Source organism: Sus scrofa, chromosome 8 (genome assembly GCF_000003025.6).
Source record: "Sus scrofa isolate TJ Tabasco breed Duroc chromosome 8, Sscrofa11.1, whole genome shotgun sequence".
NCBI lineage: Eukaryota > Metazoa > Chordata > Mammalia > Artiodactyla > Suidae > Sus > Sus scrofa.
In genome coordinates this window covers 3,766,417-3,787,827 of record NC_010450.4, presented here as the reverse complement: position 1 = coordinate 3,787,827, position 21,411 = coordinate 3,766,417, and the positions used below count along the sequence as shown (strand labels likewise).

At 56.1% G+C, this 21,411-nt stretch overlaps 1 long non-coding RNA gene across 1 annotated transcript; it reads left to right on the top strand.

Annotated features, from left to right (window-relative positions):
• Positions 10,978–17,255, top strand: LOC110262051. The gene is made up of 2 exons (XR_002346551.1): positions 10,978–11,269; positions 16,433–17,255. It is a non-coding gene; the product is annotated as an uncharacterized LOC110262051 (long non-coding RNA).

Below are 21,411 nucleotides of genomic sequence, written 5' to 3'. Positions count from 1 at the left end.
CAAACCCTTTTGCTTTGGTTCCCTTTTTCAAAGGCCTGCCAAGGTGCACAGAGAGGCCGTGTGCTCTAACAGGGGCCTTCCTCCCTCATCGGGGGGTGGGGGGCGTCCTAATTTTGTTCAGCCGTGGGTGCTGCCACACACACGTGCAGAGGGTCCTCCCTGTGGAGGAGGCTGCGGGCTTTCCAACTAAACAAGTCCGAGCAACCCAGCTGGCCCATCGTCATCTGCCCTTACCCCCAGTGAGGTGCCCCATAAGAGAAACCGCCCTGCCCTGGGAGTGGCTCCTGGACCCAGTGGGGCACCCTGTTGGGTCTTAGATGGTGATATCAGATCACGTCCCTGTGCCCCAGAAACTCACACAGGATCCTTTTTTTTTATTTTGCTTTTTAGGGCCACACCCAAGGCACATGGAACTTCCCAGGCTAGTGGTTGAATCAGAGCTACAGCTGCAGGCCTACACCACACCCACAGCAACGCGGGATCTGAGCCGCTTCTGTGACCTACACTACAGGTCAGGCAATGCCGGATCCTTAACCCACTGAGCAAGGCTAGGGATCAAACCCGCATCCTCGTGGATTCTAGTCGGGTTCCTTTTCGCTTAGCCACGATGGGAACTCCCACACACAGGATCTTCTTTTTTTTTGTCTTTTTTTTTTTTCTATTTCTTGGGCCGCTCCCGTGGCATATGGAGGTTCCCAGGCTAGGGGTCCAATCGGAGCTGTAGCCACCAGCCTACGCCAGAGCCACAGCAACGCAGGACCCGAGCCGCGTCTGCAACCTACACCACAGCTCACGGCAACACCGGATCGTTAACCCACTGAGCAAGGGCAGGGACCGAACCCGCAACCTCATGGTTCCTAGTCGGATTGTTAACCACTGCGCCACGACGGGAACTCCAGGATCTTCTAATTGACTCCTATGAGGAAGGGAGGGCTGAGCCCCTGTTGTCCCGACTTGGGGCTGGACAGGAGCTGGACAGGAGCAGAAGGTGGTGGAAAGAGTAGATGTGCGGGCAGAGTGGCTGGAGGGGCTAGGAGAGCTCGCTTGGCTGGAGGGTTAGGCGTTAAAGCAGCAGGTCCTCCACCCTCCTGCTCCTTCCTTTCCTTCTCTGTTCTCCCTGACGGAACTGCACAGACCCTTGCCCGAAAGGATTCCACCCTCCTTCCGGGCTTCCTCACAGAAAGGCCACCGTAAAACCCTAAGTAGCAATTGATCACCTCTGAACATGAAACGGTGACTTTCGCCTTGACCTCAACCAGCCGGCCTGGATTCTGGGCTGGGGCTTTTGGCAATTTTAGGGACCCCGTGGAGTCTGTCTCTTCTCCCGGGAATGTCAGGTTTTGTCTTTCCTTTCCTCCATCTGACATCACCAAGTTTTAAATATCACAGTTGATTTGGCTGTCAATGGAGAAACCACACCAGATGGGACCAAATGAGATGAAATGAAAACCTAAAAGACACACGGCAATTCTTTTTTTTTTTCTAGGTCCGCTCCTGTGGCATATGGAGGTTCCCAAGCCGGGGGTCGAATCAGAGCTGCAGCTGCCAGCTACGCCACGGCCACAGCCACGTGGGATCTGAGCTTCATCTGCGACGTACACCACAGCTCATGGCAACGCTGGATCCTTAACCCACTGAGCGAGGCCAGGGATGGAACCCTCGTCCCCATGGAAACTAGTCAGTTTATTACCACTGAGCCAATATCAGTACATTTTACATATCACACAACTGGGATTTCCCGTCGTGGCTCAGCGGTGAGGAAACCAACTAACATCCATGAGGACAAGGGTTCAGTCCCTGGCCTCGCTCAGTGGGTTAAGGATCCGGTGTTGCCATGAGCTGTGGTGTAGGTCAGAGACACAGTTCAGCTTTGGTGTTGCGGCGGCTGTGGTGTAGGCCAGCAGCTGCAGCTCTGATTCGATCCCTAGCCTGGGAACCTCCATATGCCGCAGGTGCAGCTCTAAAAAAGCAGAAAAAAGAAATCACAGAATTGATTTGGCTGTCAATATAGAAACCCCGCCAAACAAAATGAAATGAAAAACCCAAAGGACAAGTAGAAAATCCTAAATAAGCCCTCCAGTTTGCTCTTGGGGTTTTACATATGCCCACGACCTAGGAGGCCGCAGACAAATAACTAACACAGCAGGGGTGGCAGTATGTGGTCCCCAGGGTCCCAAGATAATCCTGCCTGAACCCCCTGCGGGGATCCAAACAGGTGCTGCGGCCACACATTGTTTCAATAAAATCTCATCTTCTTCTCACTCGGGACTGTGGCTGTAATCAGATCACTCATCCAAAAGGCGCCTCCAAGGGACCTCTTCAGGGGTAGTTGAAACAGTCTTGCTTTTTTTTTTTTGCTTTGTAGGGTCTTAGCCGTGGCACATGGAGGTTCTTGGGTTAGGGGTGGAATTGGAGCTATAGCTGCTGGCCTACACCAGAGCCATAGCAACACAGGATCCGAGCTGTGTCTGTGACCTACTCCACAGCTCACAGCAACGCAGGATCCTTAACCCACTGAGCGAGGCCAGGGATCGAACCTGCAACCTCATGGTTCCTAGTCGGGTTCGTTAACCACTGAGCCACGATAGCAACTCCAACACTCTCATTCTTAAAGACAGAAATTCAAGACAAAACAAAGTGCACATACAGATGCCCAAGTCCAAAGACACACACGAACCAGTTCACAATCAGATAAAAATCCCATCTTTCCTCTCTCCAACAGAGTGCCCCAAACAAACTGGCCTGTTCTGGAGAAAACCCCCAAATAGAGAGGAAACGAAGTTTCCAGCTGTGCACACGAGTGACCTACCTGACTGTATGGAGCCCGGTGGCTCCCAGAGGTTAATTCCTTGCTCCAAATGCCAAGCGCTGGGGCAGCCAGTGATGATTTGGGGAATTCTGAAGGGCAGGTCCTCAGGACAAGTGGTTCCAGCTGATGCTAGGACCATCCCAGAAAATTCCCCAAACAGGCTGGCTGACCATGAGAAAAAAGGCTCCTGGCTGGCGGTGCTGAAATTTGTTATAAAGCCCAAGGTCCACCTGCTCTCCCCACACAGGCCAATAAATTTAGAGACATGTTGCTGGGACGAGGAATAGCAACTTCATTCAGAAAGCTGGCGACCGAGAGGTCGGTGGACTCGCATCCCAAAGAACCACCCGGCCTGACTTAGCGCTGGGGCTCTTTTTCGACTCGGCGGGGAGGGGGCAAAGTCAAACATCTCCTGGTTCCCATCAGCCTCGGAGGGGATGGGTTAACTTCTTCCTTCCGGCCGTCACTCACAGGTGGGCCTGCTCAGGATGTTTCCTGCCAGCAAAGCAAAGGTGTCTTAGCTGAACGCTCATTGGCTGGGAGGCAGGTTCCTGGAGAAGGGCCATTGTGTAGAAGTTAAGTTTATAGGTAACATCTTCCCCACTTTTTGTCTTTTTAGGGCCACACCTGCAGTGTGTGGAAGTTCCCAGGCTAGGGGTCAAATCGGAGCTACAGCTGCTAGCCTATGTCACAGCCACAGCAACACGGGATCCAAGCTGCATCTATGACCTACACCACAGCTCATGGCAACATTGGATCCTTAACCCACAGAGCGAGGCCAGGGATTGAATCTGCATCCTCATGGATACTAATCAAATTTGTTTCCGCTTAGCTACAATGGGAACTCCATAACAAACCAGCTGTATTGAGATATAATTCGAATCCCATACAATTCACTCAAAGTTTAGATTTCAGTAATTTTTTTTTCTTTGTCTTTTTAGGGCCACGATTTTGGCATATGGAAGTTCCCAGGCTAGGGACTGAATCGGAGCTGTAGCGGCGGGCCTCCGCCACAGCCACAGGTGCCCGGGATCTGAGCTGCATCCGCGACCTACACCATAGCTCACGGCAACATTGCATCCTTAACCCACTGAGCAAGGCCGGGTATCAAACCCACATCCCCATGGATACTAGTCCTATGTGCCACAACAGAAACTCCTCATTTAGCATAAGGTTTTAAAGTTTCTTTCATATTATAGCATATATTTGTACTGCATTTTTTTTTAAAATGGCTGCACCCATGGCATATGGAAGTTTCGGGACCAGGGATGGAATTTGAGCTGCACCTGCTAGGAAAGAGGTTATTATTTAACTCGAGAAATTCTGAGGTCGGGAGTTCTGTTGTGGTGCAGTGGTTGGCAAATCTGACTAGGAACCGTGAGGTTGCGGATTCGATCCCTGGCCTTGCTCAGTGGGTTAAGGATCCCGCATTGCCATGAGCTGTGGAGTAGGTTGCAGACGTGGCTTGGATCTGGCATTGTTGTGGCTCTGACGTAGGCGGGTGGCTACAGCTCCAATTCAACCCCTAGCCTGGGAACCTCCATGTGCCACCAGCACGGCCCTAGAAAAGACAAAAAGACCAAAAAAAAGAAAGAAAAAAGAAATGCTGAAGTCAAAAAACAGAATTCTCCCATTGTTGAGTTCCTGGATGCCTTCCTCTGATCAGAGCTGTGTCTCTGAGTAACACACATGCAGTGACAGCTCTCTGGTGGTTTGGGAACCTGCCAGACCTTTAGAGCATTATCAGTGAAAGGATATATTAGTATAACATACCATCAGTGTGTTATCCTTAACCCACTATGCCCCAGAGAGAACTCATGCATTGCTCCTTTTATACGGCTGAGTAATATTCCAAACAGAAGGTGGAGGAAGGAGGAATTTGCTCTCTGTGCTTGAGCTGAGAGGTCCATCTTCTTCTGCCCTTGTACATGGCCAGTCCTGGGTCTCCAGCTCTTAGATTCGGATCAGGACTCATGGGCTCCCCTGGTCCTCAGGCCTTTGGACTTGGACAGAATCACTGCCTACTCATTCTAGCCTACAGATGGGGCTTCTTGGCGGCCATAGCCCCGGGAGGTGACCCCTGTAATAATTTTCCTCTTAAGTCTCCTTCTGCTCTTGGTTCTATTTCTCTGCTAGAACCCCAGCTAGCACTAACTCAGACCTCTGCTTCCATAGCACCTGGCTCTGAGCCAGTGACAGCCTGGCCTGTCCTAGAACGTGAGGTCTGCCAGCAGAAACTGAGCATCCTTCCCTCGCTGCCCACGCTGGGGAGACTCGTAGCCTGCAAAGCCACATTCTCCAAAATCAGCTTCCCCAGCAACAGAAGCATTATCTTGGTTTCCTGTCTGCCAGATCGTTTTCCTGACAGCTTCCCTTGCTGAGGACAGAGGAGAGGAGCCACTGGCTGAGCCCCTGTGAATATCTGATCATACGGTTCCTTTTGCCACCCACAGGTGCCACCCTGCTGCCCCCGGATGAAGCCCTCATCCTTAGGATGCTTGGCTTCCACTCTCCGCCTGCCCTCCAGTCCCCAAGCACACTGAACTGAGGTCTTAGGGACCCTCTGTGCTCTAAAGTCTCAGCTTGGAACTTTCCTTTTTCTCCCCCTAACCCTCCTGGCTTGCATGCCTCCAGTGACGGGGAGCTCTCCACCTGCCCAGGCCCCTGGGCACAGGAGGGACCTCTTGGTCCCTGAGGAGGCCGGAAAACAGACAGACAATGGAAATCCAGCCAGGAAAATTTTATGCACCATCTGCGCTCTGGCCACGTTGTCTAGAGACAGAGCTTAGAAAAATGCGGCCTTCGAGCCAGGCCCAGGGGTCAGGAGGTGGACTTGTCCAGCCCCTGGCTTTCAAGTTGCTAAGCCCCTTGCCCACCCTCAGGCTTGTCCTCGTCCCCTCTGGTGTGAGGGATGAATCTGGTCCCAGAGGGTCTTCCGATGTCTCTGTCTCCCTTCTCCTCTCTAATTAAGGCTCTGAGAGTTCTTAACAAAAAGCACCTTGAGAACTTCCCGGGTCTGCACGGAGCTGCCAAGAAAACTGCAGACTCTGGAAAACAAACGGTCGGCGGTGATCCTTCCGCCCATCCAAGGAGGATCTGAGAAAAGAGTTACCCTCAACCTCCCCCCAAACTCCCCAGCAGACAGAACCCCGTCTCCAGGAGGGTCCAAAGTGGGGGCCCCAGGCCAACCTCAGTGGGGTGCTTGCGTGCAGAGCCTGGCAGGTGTTCCCCCAGGTGGGGGAGACAGTGGGTACAGCTCTGCTGGGGGGAGGACGTGAACCAGAGGTTGCTGTCATCTTTTCCAGACCCTGGGCAACGAGCATGCTGGTCCTTGTGGTCTGGTTGAGGAGCAGAAACGGCTGTGGTGGGAAGGGGAGCAGAGGCCACGGATGTCGGAGAGCCTGGACCAGCTGGAGAGTCCTGGCGGCTGGAGGTGCGGCCAGGAGGCCCGGGCCCTGCGGGTCCTGCTGGCGGGCGGATCTCCCTCCCTCCTGAGCGGTAGGGCTGAGCGCTGGCTGGTGGCGAAACGTGCTCCCTGAGCCCAGAGTCCGCATCTCCAAACGTTCCTCTTTGCTGAATTTTGCTGCTCTGACAAATGGCTCTGCAGCTCCAGGGGCACGAAGCAAAAGCTTATCTCCTGCTCAGTCCCCGTGGCCCTCTTGCACTGGACGAGGGCCCGAGAAGCCTTGCTCATCTCTTGTCTCAGGTGGGCTTCCTTAAAAGCCATCCTTGTGCTAAAGCTTCTCAGTTAACCTGAGACGAGGGCAGGAAGTGCCGGTAGGGGAGGTGAGAGAGGAGGGAAGGGGCCACGTGAGGCTGCTTATTTGGGGCAGGGAACCTCTGTAGGCAACAGGCCCAAGCCCATGGGGCCCTGGGAGAAGGGGTAGAACTGCCCCCCCACCAAGGGCAAAGGTGCCCGCTCAGGGGCAGGGAAGCATGGATGGTGCCATCCATCACAGGTCCCAAGCTGGCAGCTCCCAGCACTTTCACCTGCTGAGACACCCAGGCCCAGCACCCAGACACAGCTGGGCTCCTGGGAGGAAGCCCAAACCGGAGGGACGCTGAGTAGGGGCACCAACCCGTCCACCCCCCTGCAGAACCAGGGTCCTGCCTGTCTTAGCTCGGCTGCCCTAACAAGACACCACAGACTGGAGGTGTGGACAGCAGGGTGGCATCAGCCTTGTCTCTTTTCTCTGACCCAGCTTCTGCGTGGTTTCCAGAGGCATCTTTCTAAAAGGCAGATCTGGGGAGTTCCCGTGGTGGCTCAGCAGGTTACAAACCCAACCAGGGTCCATGAGGACACGGGTTCGTCCCTGGCCTCACTCAGTGGGTTAAGGATCCAGCGTTGCCGTGAGCTGTGGTGTAGCTCGCAGGCTTGCTTCAGATCCAGCGTGGCTGTGGTTGAGGCGCAGGCCGGCAGCTGCAGCCCTGAATCAACCCCTAGCCTGGGAACTTCCGCAGGGGAGGCCCTAAAAAGGAAAAAAGGTAGACCCTCTCCTGGCAACCAGCTGCGGCAACACTTCCCAGCCTCGTGATTGCCCCAGGAGAAAATGTTTCTGCTTTACACAGTCTCAGGGGCCGTGGGGTCTGCTCCTCATTTTCCTGTGAGCGCCCCTCTTCCCTGCCTTACTCCTAAACACCAGGCCGACAGAATGGATCTTGGCGCAGGCCCCCGGTCGTGCTCTGCACTCCATCTGAGCGCTGGCCTCCTCTCTCTGCTTCTCTCAGGGCCCAGCCAGCGCCTTCCCAGCCACCCCCAGCCCCCTATCCTCGCCCAAGGCTGCATCATCGCCCTCCCTGCACGCCTCCAGTGGGTCCCGCACACCCTTGCCCTCTCCGGAGCTGCGGGGCAGCACCGCACGGGTCTCCAGAGCTGGGGGCCTGGGTTCACATCTAGCTCAGCCCCAATGCAGCCTGGAGGCAGGACAGGTTCTCAACAGGGCGGAGCTCCGCCTCCGCCTCCTTCAGGCCCCACCCCCACGGGGACTTCTGGAGGATCAAGTGAGACGCTGACGGCGGTCCCCGAGGTAGCTCCGTGAGTGTCAGGGCTGTGAGCAGGGCTGCCCTGTGGGCGAGCAAAGGAGCTCACGGTCACTCTGCTCGCAGTCCATCCTTCAGCTGCACAGACACGGACTCCCTGGAGGCAGGGCTGTGATCCATCCAGCCCTTGGTGTGGCCAGGGCCAGGGCTTGGGAGAGTCAGAAGCCGTGCTGGCCGCTCGCCACCCGGCTGTGGGAGTGTGCAATTCCCATGTGAATTCACCTGGGCGGTTTCCCATGCTCCTCAGTTTTGATGACTACTTCGTTTTGCCTAAAAGACTAGCAATTAGTGATTTATGTGCAAAGCCTCTGCTGGGTCAAGGCCAGGCCGGCAACTGTCCCACTAATCTTCCTGCTCCCTCCCCCTCTCCCCATCTGCCCTCTCCATCCCCCCTCCCCCTCTCCATCTGCCCCCCTCCTCTCCCCTCTTCCCTCCCCCTCCCTCCCATCCTTCCGTATTTATTCAAGTCCCTGGTTTGGGTGTTAGGTGCTCAGGTAGATGAATGAGCTACCTGCCTGCCCTTATGTTATGGCCTTATGGGTTATCCCAGTTCTCTCCAAAGCAGACACCATGGGTGTGAAAGGAGCACAAAGGTCAAAGGTCGAGAGGGTGAGAGGCAGCCCTGGTGACCAGGGAAGGTCTGGCTCCTGGAAGTGGGAGGGGCAGGTGCTGAGTCGGCCTTGGGCTCTGCCAAATTCCTTCCTTTCCGGTTGGCCCGTGGCTGAAATCGTGGCATCGCCCCTCCGCCATCGCTGATGCGAGCCTCCCAGGCCGGCTTCACGACCAAATAAAACAGTGGCTGCGGAGGCTCTCTGGAAGCCACGAAGGCGCGACGTGACTTCCATTTATGGGCTTCTAACTTCCCATGAAAATGAAATTTTCGTTTAAACATTTTTTATAGTCGCAAAGTTAAAACACGTGTGCTGAAAAAGTTGAGCCCCGCACCAACAGTGAACATGCTGGAAACATCTAGAAAGGAGGAAGTCTGGGCACAGAGGCGGGGCTGGGCTGAGCGCTGTGTGTTGCTGGCACATTACAGACGCTCTCTGAGCCTCAGCTTCGCCAGGTTTACACCCGGATGACACTGGTCTCTGCCTATTGTGCTGGGATTCAACAGTCTTTCCCAGGCACAGCCTCATCGCAAGCAGTGTTGGCTTCTTCCGCCACCTGGTTTCAAAGCCCCGAGAAGCATTAACTGAGCAGGCGTGATTCCCAGCTTTGCAAAGGCCAAAAACATCAGGACTCCTGTTACGATGCCAAGAGCGATTTTCATGGCAAACAAGTGATGCTCTGCTGCCCTGTTTTGTTTGCTCAGGCTACTTAATGCCTCCTATTCAATGTGTTTCAAGTCCTGCTTTCCAGGTTTGAAAACAATCTGTGGTCAAATACAGATCATATAAAACAATCTCAACCGTTCAGCGTGCAGTTTGGGCATTAATGCACTCACTCGGTTGTGCAGCCACCACCGCCATCCTTCTCCAGAACTTTCTTTCCAAACCGAAGCGCTGCCCCCATTAAACCAAACTCCCCTCCCCCAGCCCCTGGCACCCACCATCCACTTTCAGTCTCTTGGAATTTGGCTCCCCTGGGGTTAAGTGGAATCATACAGGACTTGTCCTTTTGTGAGTGGCTTCTTTCACAGAGCCTAAGGGCCTCAAGTTCCATCCAGGTTGCAGCAGGTGTCAGAACTGCTTTGTAAGACTGAGTATCATTCTGCTCTGTGGATGGACCACATTTTGCTCATGCACTCATTCCTTGGGCTGCTTCCACCTCTTGGCTGTTGTGAAACAATGCTGCTGTGGACATGGGGTGCAGATAGCTGCCCTAGGCCCCTCTTTCAGTTCTTTGGGGTGTGTACCTGCCCAGGCCTGACGCCAGGTGTTGGGGATGAAGAGGTGAGGAGGATGGGGCTTGTGTTCTCAGGGAGCCGTGATCTGGAGGGGGAGGCGGAAGACAATGCTACAGGGTGGGAGACGCCAATCGTTCCATTCGTCTGAACAGCACTCAGACTTTCTCAAGTCCTCTCACCCCCCCTTTTTTTTTTGATGGCTCTCGTGGCATGCAAAATTTCCTGGACCAGAGATGGAACCCCAGCCAAAGCGGTAACCCGGGTCACAGCAGTGACAACGCCCGATCCTTAATCCATTGAGCTGCCAGGGAGCTCCTTCCCACATCTGCTCTTTCACCACTTACTCTCGGGTGCTGAGAAGCAGCGATGAGCCTCAGCTCCCTTCTATGTGGGAAACCGAGTTGGGGGAAGATATGTTGCTTCAGCTGAGGTCACCTGATTAGTCGTGAAGCCTCTGCCAGAATTCAGGTCTATGGAGCCCCATTCACCGAGCTGCTCTCAGAAAATGCCCCATGCAGCCAATTTTAGACATTTGTGGCTGCACTTGCAGGTGACAGAAACCCAGCTCTCACCAGCTGCAGCCAGGGAGTTGATGGCTCTGGTAATTAGCAAGGTCAGGTGCTTGCGGGGCTGGCTGGCTCCGCCTCTCCACCAGCTGCCTTCCGCTGGGCCCTGCCTTTCTCGAGCAGCTCTTTCAGGCAGCCCGGGAGCCTGCCTGCCTGAAATCCAGGCTTCCCTGGTCCTCGGAACCCAGATCCCAGTGCAAGAGAGAGCTTCCCTGCCCCTCCCGGACCAGACGGCCCATCTTTAGAGACCTTCTGGGGCCTAGTTTGGTTCCCAGGCCCCGGCTCGGGCTAGTCCTGAGCCAGGAGGACAAGATTTTGGACTGACTGGTCCAGCAAGGGGAGAAGCAGGCAGGCAGGAAAGGAACAGTTGCCCCCACAGGGCACCCAGGACTTTGACGAGGAATGGGAAACAGTAAAAATCACAAACATCAATGGGGGGCATCCCAGAGGCCCGAATGCTTTCTGCCTTGACTGTGTGTGAGCCGCGCTGGAGATGGACTGAAGTAAAAGTAGCTGCCTTTCCAAGCACTTTGCTGAAGTTTATCATCCAGAAGGGATTCTTGTATGAAAACCTTTATGCTTTTTTAAAAATTTTTTGGCCCCCTGGGGGGCATATGGAGCTCCTGGGCCAGGGATCAGCTCTAAGCCACAGTCATGACCTAGGCTGCAGCTGCCGCAACGCTGGACCCTTAACCCCCTGTGCCGGGCTGGGGATCAAACCTGCGTCCCAGCACTTGCAAGATGCCACGCACGCCACAGCAGGAACTCCCTTTCCTGCTTTTTGGTACAGTATTTTAACTTCGGTTCTTCAGTGTGCGGCTCGATGTCTGCCAGCTCTTCCTCCCGAGCGGGGGAGCTCTTCTGGTTCCTTCCCTGAGCGTCACCACAGGCGGGGCCCGCCTCGTCCGTCCTGGCCAGCTCGCTGCCTGGGGACGCAGAGGCCCGGCCCCGCTTCTGCGCCCATGCTGGCCTCTGGCACGGAAATCATGAGGCACAGCTCCCTCGGTAAGGCTGACAGGGAAACTCCGAGGAGAAGGACGCCTGAGGACTAGGAAGACCGAGGGAAAGGGGGGATAAAGCACCTCGTGCTCGTCTACGCCCCCTTGCGGCAGGGAGTCAGGACCCCGCCCCGCACCCCCACCAAAGGCTGGGACTTTGGCGGAGCTGCTCTTGGGGGTTTTCCTTGATATCTTCACACCCTAGTCATCGAAGAGACGGTGCTTGGAGGTCTGGGCAGAGTGGAGACTGGTTGTGGCAGTGTGATGGGGTGGTGGCGGTGTGATGGGGTGGTGGCAGTGTGATGGGGTGGTGGCGGTGTGATGGGGTGGTGGCAGTGTGATGGGGTGGCAGTGTGATGGGGTGGCGGCAGTGTGATGGGGGTGGTGGCAGTGTGATGGGGGTGGTGGCAGTGTGATGGGGGTTGTGGCAGTGTGATGGGGTGGCGGCAGTGTGATGGGGTGGTGGCAGTGTGATGGGGGTGGTGGCAGTGTGATGGGGTGGCAGTGTGATGGGGTGGTGGCAGTGTGATGGGGTGGTGGCAGTGTGATGGGGTGGCAGTGTGATGGGGTGGCAGTGTGACGGAGGTGGTGGCAGTGTGACGGGGTGGTGGCAGTGTGATGGGGGTGGTGGCAGTGTGATGGGGTGGCAGTGTGATGGGGTGGCAGTGTGACGGAGGTGGTGGCAGTGTGATGGGGGTGGCGGCAGTGTGATGGGGTGGCAGTGTGATGGGGTGGCAGTGTGATGGGGTGGCGGCAGTGTGATGGAGTGGTGGCAGTGTGATGGGGTGGTGGCAGTGTGATGGGGTGGCAGTGTGATGGGGTGGCAGTGTGATGGGGTGGCGGCAGTGTGATGGAGTGGCGGCAGTGTGATGGGGTGGTGGCAGTGTGATGGGGTGGCAGTGTGATGGGGTGGCAGTGTGATGGGGTGGCGGCAGTGTGATGGAGTGGCGGCAGTGTGATGGGGGTGGCGGCAGTGTGATGGGGGTGGTGGCAGCGTGATGGGGTGGCAGTGTGATGGGGTGGTGGCAGTGTGATGGGGTGGCGGCAGTGTGATGGGGTGGCGGCAGTGTGATGGGGTGGCGGCAGTGTGATGGGGGTGGCGGCAGTGTGATGGGGTGGCGGCAGTGTGATGGGGTGGTGGCAGTGTGATGGGGTGGCGGCAGTGTGATGGGGTGGCGGCAGTGTGATGGGGGTGGCGGCAGTGTGATGGGGTGGTGGCAGTGTGATGGGGTGGCGGCAGTGTGATGGGGTGGCGGCAGTGTGATGGGGGTGGTGGCAGTGTGATGGGGGTGGTGGCAGCGTGATGGGGTGGCAGTGTGATGGGGTGGTGGCAGTGTGATGGGGTGGTGGCAATGTGATGGGGTGGTGGCGGTGTGATGGGGTGGTGGCGGTGTGATGGGGTGGCAGTGTGATGGGGGTGGTGGCGGTGTGATTGGGTGGTGGCGGTGTGATGGGGGTGGCGGCAGTGTGATGGGGGTGGCGGCAGTGTGATGGGGGTGGCGGCAGTGTGATGGGGGTGGCGGCAGTGTGATGGGGTGGTGGCAGTGTGATGGGGTGGCGGCAGTGTGATGGGGTGGTGGCAGTGTGATGGGGGTGGTGGCAGTGTGATGGGGGTGGTGGCAGCGTGATGGGGTGGCAGCGTGATGGGGTGGTGGCAGTGTGATGGGGTGGCAGTGTGATGGGGTGGCAGTGTGATGGGGTGGCGGCGGTGTGATGGGGGTGGCGGCGGTGTGATGGGGTGGCGGCAGTGTGATGGGGGTGGCGGCAGTGTGATGGGGGTGGCGGCAGTGTGATGGGGGTGGCGGCAGTGTGATGGGGTGGCGGCAGTGTGATGGGGTGGCGGCAGTGTGATGGGGGTGGCGGCAGTGTGATGGGGTGGCGGCAGTGTGATGGGGTGGTGGCAGTGTGATGGGGGTGGTGGCAGTGTGATGGGGGTGGTGGCAGCGTGATGGGGTGGCAGTGTGATGGGGTGGCGGCAGTGTGATGGGGTGGCAGTGTGATGGGGTGGCAGTGTGATGGGGGTGGCGGCAGTGTGATGGGGTGGCAGTGTGATGGGGTGGCAGTGTGATGGGGTGGTGGCAGTGTGATGGGGGTGGCGGCAGTGTGATGGGGGTGGCGGCAGTGTGATGGGGGTGGCGGCAGTGTGATGGGGTGGCGGCAGTGTGATGGGGTGGTGGCAGTGTGATGGGGTGGCGGCAGTGTGATGGGGTGGTGGCAGTGTGATGGGGGTGGCAGTGTGATGGGGAGCAGATGGAGGGCCTACTGGGGACCCTGTATCACAGAGTTGTGATGGCTCTGAAAGGGGTATGAGGCACAACCTGGGTGGTGGTACTTCTTGCTGAGACGTAGAAGGGGCGGGAGGCAGGTGCGAGGAGGGAAAACGGCCGCCCTTGGACCTGCAGTGCTGAGTTAGGACTGTCTGTGGGAAGGTAGGACCACTGGATCTACAGGCCCTCTGTTGTTTTTTACATCTCAATTTATTTATTTATTTTGGCTGCAAGAGGCAGAGGCTTGATGTGACATCTCAGTTCCCAGACCAGGGACTGAACCCCAGGCCGCAGTGCTGAAAGTGTAGGATCCTAACCCCTAGACCACCAGGGAGCTCCTCAGCTCTCAGATTTTTTTCTGGAGCTTCCCGGCACTTCCGGCCACTGCTTCCTCTTGGGGCTGGGGACCCTCGCTTCTGTCCCCTCTGGCCTGCCCCGACCTTCTCCATTTCCCAAATGTGTCTTAAGCTCCGACTAGGGGCCCGGCACTGTCTTCAGTGCTGGGGATACAGCCGTGAACAACACAGACAAGCCCTCCCTGGCCTGGTGCTTGTGGTCCAGCGGGAAGAGTGACCATAAACAAGAAATCAAAAGAGTGCATGGGCTGCACTGTGTGAGAAGCTGCAGTGCTCCGGAGAAGGGGCGGGGTGCTGGGTGAGATGGGGAGCCAGGGCTTTAGAAAGACTTGGGACCTGAGGCTTCTCAGGGGGAGATAACGGGGGAAGAACGCCTTCCGGGAAGGGTAGAGCCGGAGGCTGCAGGAAGGCGGGAGGGGCTGGGGGAGAGGGGAGTGGGCAGAGGCCAGGCCGCACAGGTGGTCTTTTCTCCCAGACCAGGGCCACGGCATCATTTTTAAAAATTTAATGAGATATAATTCTCCTGCCAATTAATCTGCCCATTTAATAGACAATTACACCTGATATATTCGAGAGTCACTCAACCATCACCACAGTCAATTATAGAACATTTTCGTCCCTTGAGAAGAAACCCTGCACTGTTTGGCCATGGCCTCCGTCCAGCCTGCTGCCCAGGCCCTAAGCAACCACGAATCTGCTCCCTGTCTCAGTAGGTTTTTCCCTGCCCTGGACACTTCACGAGAACCGAATCCGGAGCGTGTGGCCTGTGGTGTCTGCCTGAGCATCGCGTCCTCAGGGTCTGTCTGCAGGGTAACCTGTGTCAACCTTACTCCTTCCTGCCGTGTGCATGGGCCACATTCTGCTCACCTAGTTTTCCGGCGTGGACGGGTGTGCCCTCGTGGTTTGGGGACTGCTATGGACACACGTGTGCAAGGTTCCGCATGGTCTCGCCCTTACTGACAGTGTTTTGAGTGGAGGAGAATCACACTCCAGCTCACGTCAGAAATTTCTGTTCAGGAGCTCCCTGCTGGCTCAGCGGGCTAAGTGTTACTGCTGTGGTTTGGGTCCCCGCTGTGGCGAGGGTTCAATCCCTGGCCCAGGAACTTCTGTGTGCTGCAGGCATGGCCAAAAGAAACGAAGTTCTTGTGGAGTTTATATTTTCATCACTCTGGCGAAGAAGAAATAGAGAGCGTGGGCCCTAATGGAAGAACGGACCCAGGAGGCCCCTACCCCCACTGCCGTGGCTGAAGCCCTTCCAGACCCCACTCAGCTGGGGCTGGGCTCCCATCTGACCTGCACTGGGCCTCCCTCTCCCTCTTTAGGTCTGGCTTTGTGATGGTTTCAGAAGAGCTGAACAGCCACTTTCCCTAATGTTAACCGTGTCTCATTATTAGAATAATTATTTTTTATTTATGTATATATATTTTTTACAGCTGCACCTGTGGCATACGGAAGCTCCCGGGCTAGGGGTTGAATTGGCGCTGCAGCTGCCAGCCTACACCACAGCCATGGCAATGAAAGATCCTTAACCCACTAAGTGAGGCCAGGAATCAAACCCCTATCCTCATGGATACTGTGTCGGGTTCTTAACCCACTGAGCCACAACAGGAACTCCCCGAATAATTATTTTAAAAATGAAGTAACTCACGCACATAGCGCAAAACTCAAAATGAACAAAAGGTGTGTCTGGAGAAATCCGTCTGCCTCTCAGCCACCAGCGCCTCCACTGACACCAGCCACCAGCCCAATGTCTCCTGCCCTCACCTGGGAATAGGATCAGCAGGTAACACACAGGTCGTGCAGTTAAACTTCAATTCCAGACAAACAGTGGAGAGTTTCCAGTCTACGTATATCCCCAAACTGGGAGTTCCCAATGTGGCTCAGGGGCAATGGGCCCGACTACCATCCATGAGAACGCAGGTTCGATCCCTGGCCCTGCTCAGTGGGTTAAAGATCCGGCGTTGCCGTGAACTGTGGTGTAGGTCGCAGACATGACTCAGATCCAGCATTGCTGTGGCTGTGGTGTAGGCCGGCAGCTGCAGCTCTGATTCAACCCCTGGCCTGGGAACTTTCACATGCCACAGGCGCGGCCCTAAAAAGACCCCCCTCCCTGCCAAAATATATCCCAAATAATGTATGGGACATCCTCGTGATTAAAAATTATTTGTTGCTTAGTCTGAAATTCAAATTTCCCTGATTGTCCTGTATTTTTATTTGCTAAAACTGCACCCCTGCCAAGGAGAGAAGGCCTGTGGGGGACAGATTCGGTGTGGAAAGTAAACAAGAGCTGGGGTAGCTCAGAGACTTCTGGGCTGCAGCTGTGTTCCTGCTGATTTATGTTTGGGCTACTTGATTCCTATCTAGCGAGTTGGATCTACAGATCTCAAATTTTTATTTTTATGTTTTGGCCATACTCATGGCATGAAGAAGTTCCAGGACCAGGGATCAAATGGGCCACAGCCGTGACAACACCAGACCCTGAACCTACTGAGCCACCAGGGAACTCCCAGATCTTATTTTATTTTCCACTTGTTTATCTTATAAAAGCCCAAGAAGCCTACTGTGAGTGGAGCCTGGCAAAGGCAGTTGCTAAGGCCCGTGGCTGCTCTTCCCAAACTGCTGAGAGGGCAGATAAGTGGCAGCACCTGCCCCTGGCATGGCCCTCACTGTTTTCCTCTAAAACGTCAGCCCCATGAGGCCAGTGGCCTATGTCTCTCGGTCGCTCTTGTATCACCAGTGCCCAGAGCAGGGCCTAGGACAGAGCAAAACTTTCAATCAATATTTAAGTGAATGCCTCTGGAAATGGGCCCCAGGAATTAACAATCACGTGGGACGTGGCATGGTGACAGCGGAATGTCACTGCTGTAACCGAGCGAGTGCCCCGTGGGGCTCCTGGGCACACAGACCTTTCTGTGTCCCCCATTGCTTCTTTTTAGGGAGTAAGCCTTGGCCTCCAGGACCTCCCCTGAGCTCCAAGGGGCAGGTTCAAACAGTTGCTAACAGGGGGAAGGGAGGGGATGCAGAGGCCCGAGAGGAGCCGTCAAGAAATGACAGCGGTGGTCTGGGGGCAGGTCCTGGCCCCTCCTCCAGGAACACAGACAACGATATCTCTGAGTTCTTCCACAGAAGGACACCGCCCAACACATGGACGGTGTGCAGGAAGCCGCCTTCATTCCGGAAAGACCACCACCAGACCGCCAGACACCAGCTTGGAAGACAACGCCAGCTCACCAATCCCCGATCCTTATCTGCAGCCCCGTTCTTCTCCCCCAGTCTCTCCTGAGGGGGCATGGTCTTTGAGGCATGAGCCTGCTGTAACTCTCCTTTGCCTGGTAAAGCAATAAAGCTGTTTTTTCTCCTTCGCCCCAAACACTGTCTCTGCATTTCTAGTCGGCGCCGATGAAAGAGGCCGAGTTCCGGCAACACTACATTCAAAGCGCCCCTTCCTGGGGGTAACGTCACAGGAAATACTTGCAGGAAAACCGGCTTCTGCCAGATTGCATCTTTCGACTATGGCCCAGGACAACAGCTCGATAGTCCGTCCTCCTCATCGTGTCGTGAACACCGCTGTGCCTGGGGCGGGGGTTCTGGAGTCTCGCCCAGGCCGTGCGTTATCCGGGGGGCCCCTGGGCGCTTTACCCCTCTGGGTGCTCTCTGAGTTCCTGCCCCTCCCCAGGTTCCGTGGCCTCCATGTGGCCTCCATCTGTGGGCACTGGGGACCGGGATCCCAAAGGCACGCCTTTGCCACAACTTTGCGAGGCGTGTGGACCAGAAAGAAAGGCAGGGTGGGAGGACGAGCCAGAGCGACCTCTCTCCGCCTGTGTACAAGTGTGTGGCTTTGGTGGAGACACGTGTTTGCTGTGAATCTGTGTGCACAGACAAGGGCCCCAGCCCTGATGCGACAGGAGGCTGACATGAGATGGCGCAGGTGTCCTTGCTAAGAGCCCTGGCCACCTGGTGTGTTTCCAGATGAACCTGGCAGTGTAAACTCACTGTGTATGTGTGTGTGTGTGTGTGTGTGTGTGTGTGTGTGTGTGTGAGAGAGAGAGAGAGGGAGGGAGGGACGAAGGGGTGGGAGAGAGGGAGAGAGATTGAGAGACTGCGGGAAACAAGAATTTGGCAGTCACGCAGCTGAGTGGGATTTTTATGGGGTGTCTCCTGCTTTGGGGCCCTGCCTGTCCCTCCTGCAGACCCACGAGTTTCCGTCCAGGCCCACTTCCTTCCATCTGGTCCACGCCTCCTTCCAGACCCAGGTCCAGAAACCAGCCATTCTGGAGATTAAGTTAAAACCAAGAGGTTTCCAGCCAACAGCCAGCCTGGGACCAGGGCAGGGCCTCGGTTTGGAAGAGTGGCTGCTGTTCTCCCAGAAAAGTGGGTGAGCTATGTCTCCCCTTAGAGGGAGAAGGCCCCACACAGGTACTGAACCAGGGATCCTCTGAGTCCTTCCCACGGCCCCGCCAGGAAGACAGAGACACACCTGCCCCTTTTCTCTCTGTCCAGCATCCCTGAGCTTGGGGACGCCCTCCGATGAGGCTGTCGGTGGAGGGGCCACAGGCACAAGACCTCGAGGGGCGGGTCAGCGCGCCCTGCACCCCTGCATCAGTGATGGGGCCAAGGCTGAGCAAAGGCCTGAAGCAGAGTCCAGCATCTTTGCCTGAAAATGTGGCTGTTGAGGCTCAGAGATGTTAAGTGCCCTGTCTTAAGACACACAGCGGGACCAGAACCAGGGAGGCCTCCAAGGCCGCGGCACCTGCCAGGGAGGGACAGGCGACTGAATCCTGGGGCCGTGGAGTTCTGACTCTGACCTGAGAAGGGCCCTGGGGGAGGGAGATGGGAGGCAGCAGTGGGACACCTACTCACCGCCAGAACTTTCTGACAGAGGCAGAAGCAGCCAGGCAGCTCCTGAACGGCCAGAAGAGGCTGCTGGCTCTCAGCCCGTGGAAGATTTTGGCTGCACTGGGATCGCTGGAGCAGAGTTACTGCCTGGGGAGCCGGCTGGAGTCGCTGGCCAGGACCGTGGCGCCTGCACAGGGAAAGAGTCCGGGGGAGGCGGCTCAGCGGGAGGAGGCGTGGGAGAGAAACCGGCCGCGTGGGCTGCCCGCGGGGCCAGGACCAGGACGTCCTGAGGGTGGGTGTGGGCTGCGGTGGGCAAGAGAGCATGTGAAGAGGGTGTGTAAAAATACCGATGTGCACACATGTGAGACTGTACATGCGCATGTGCAGGTGCGCGCGCAAACATGCATGTACACATGCACACACGAACATGTGGGCGTCTATGTATACGCACATGCATGCAATGTGTGTACACATGCATGTGAACACTGCATTTGATGTGTACGCGTGCATATGTGTAATGCATGTACACATCCACATATGTACACATGCACACGTGTGTACACTGCTTGTGTGTGTAGAGTGCATATGTGTGCATGCCTGTGCATATGTATATGTAGGATATGTGCACATGTGTGTGTGTGCACATTGTGCCAGAACGTGTGTCCTTTCAGGGCCGGGGCACGCGGAGGTGGAGGGAGCTCCCAGGAAAGGGACGAAGGACGAGGCAGCAGAGGGAACCGAGGTGGGCTTCACGCAAATGCCTAAGTTAGGATCTTGCTGCTGTTGACCTGGGGGCAGTTGGGGAGGACAGGGCTCCGGAGGGAGACGACCCTGTCGGGTCCCTGTGCAGGCCGAGGTGCCCTGCCTTCTCCCGTGGCTGCCAGAGCTCTCCCAAGATGAGCGGCTTCTGGGGCAGAGGTTTTGGCAAAAGCTGCAGAATGAAAACCTGGGAGGATATTAAGAAAACGATACCACCCACACTCAGAGCCCTCCAGTCTGAGGCTCTGCTTTACTGTGTGCTCGCCGCCTGCACAGGGAAAAGAGGTGACTCAGGAATTTCTAAAAAAAGGACTGTTCCCAGCACCAGCCCAGGGCCAACATGGCCTCCCTGGGCTCGGGCTGCTCAATCTCCCCGCTGCCCAGCCCTCCTCTGGGCATGGGCTGTGCACCCAGGACAACGGTGCCAGGGAAGAACCAGGAGCACGTGGGGCAAGGTGGACAGAGGGGCCTGGCAGGAGCAGCATGAGAGTGGTGGGAGAGTGCCTGGGGATGTGCTGATGGCATCATACGACCAGTCTTGCAAGGGCACAGGCTTGAGGGCACCTGCACTTTGGCTCAGAGCACCCCCACACACAGCTTGCACCCACTATGGACCAGTGGGAGGTGGGACACTGTCTTCTCCTCTTGCCCCACGGCCTTCTCAGCTCTCACCTGGACCTGGCCCAGCCCCCTCCCTGGGCCCCGCCTCCGTTTTGAACCTTCCCTCCCACACTCTTCACAGTTGGAAGAGGATGAGGTGCCTCCCCAATATCCCCTTCCCTCTTTACAGCAGGCAGGGCCCTGGTTTTGAGTGGGGGCAGCACTGTGTCTGGATAAAACGCAGCTTCCCCAGGCTCTGTTGCAGTTTGGGTGGCCATGTGACTCAGTGCTGGCCATGAGATGGGAGTGGACATTCCTAGGTGGGGGCTTCTGGAACATCTTTTGTGCTTAGTCTGTTCTCTTCCCTCCTGCCTGGAACGGCAATGTAATGCCTAGTGTTCTGGCAGCCGTCTTGTGACCATAAGGAAAGACAGTATCCTAAAGATCCTAGAATAAGACCACGGGAAGAATCTGTGCCCCTGAACAAACTCTGGAACTTCCTGATGAGCCCTGGACGGCTGTTATCCGAGAGAGGGTGGAGGGAGAGCCTTCTAAAGCCTTAACAGTGGACGAAACAGCCTGTTTCAAGGAATGGAGATAAGTACATAGCTGGAGAGTCCAGGGAATGGAATCCATCCCCAAGTCTTCCTGGCTCTTTGCCTGATGAGTCTGCTCTGCTTCCTCTGGCTCTTGCTATTCCTCAGACTTATTATTTTTATTTTATTTTTTTTGGTCTTTTTAGGGCAGCACCCATGGCATATGGAGGTTCCCAGGCTAGGGGTCAAAATGGAGCCGTAGCCACTGGCCTACACCACAGTCACAGCAACACCAGATCTGAGCTGCATCTGTGATCACAGCTCTTGAAAATGGCGCATCGTTAACCCATTGAATGAGGCCAGGGATTGAACCTGCATCCTCATGGGTGCTAGTCAGATTTGTTTCCACTGAGCCATGACGGAACTCCGCTCTTGCTATTCCTTTTTTTTTTTTTTTTTTTTTTTTTTTTTTTTTTTTTGCTTTTTAGGGCTGCACTCCCAGCATATGGAGGTTCCCAAGCTAGAGGTCGAAACGGAGCTGTAGCCATCAGCCTATGCCACAGCCACAAGGAATCCAAGCCGTGTCTGCAACCTACACCACAGCTCACGGCAACGCCAGATCCTTAACCCACTGAGCGAGGCCAGGGATCGAACCCAAAAACCTCATGGTTCCTAGTCGGATTTGTTTCTGCTGCACCACAACGGGAACTCCTCACTCTTGCTATTCCTGATGGAGCATCGTGGGATGAACTCAGCAGAGGCCAGCCTCAGCCTCCTGTTCCCAGCCCCCACCTC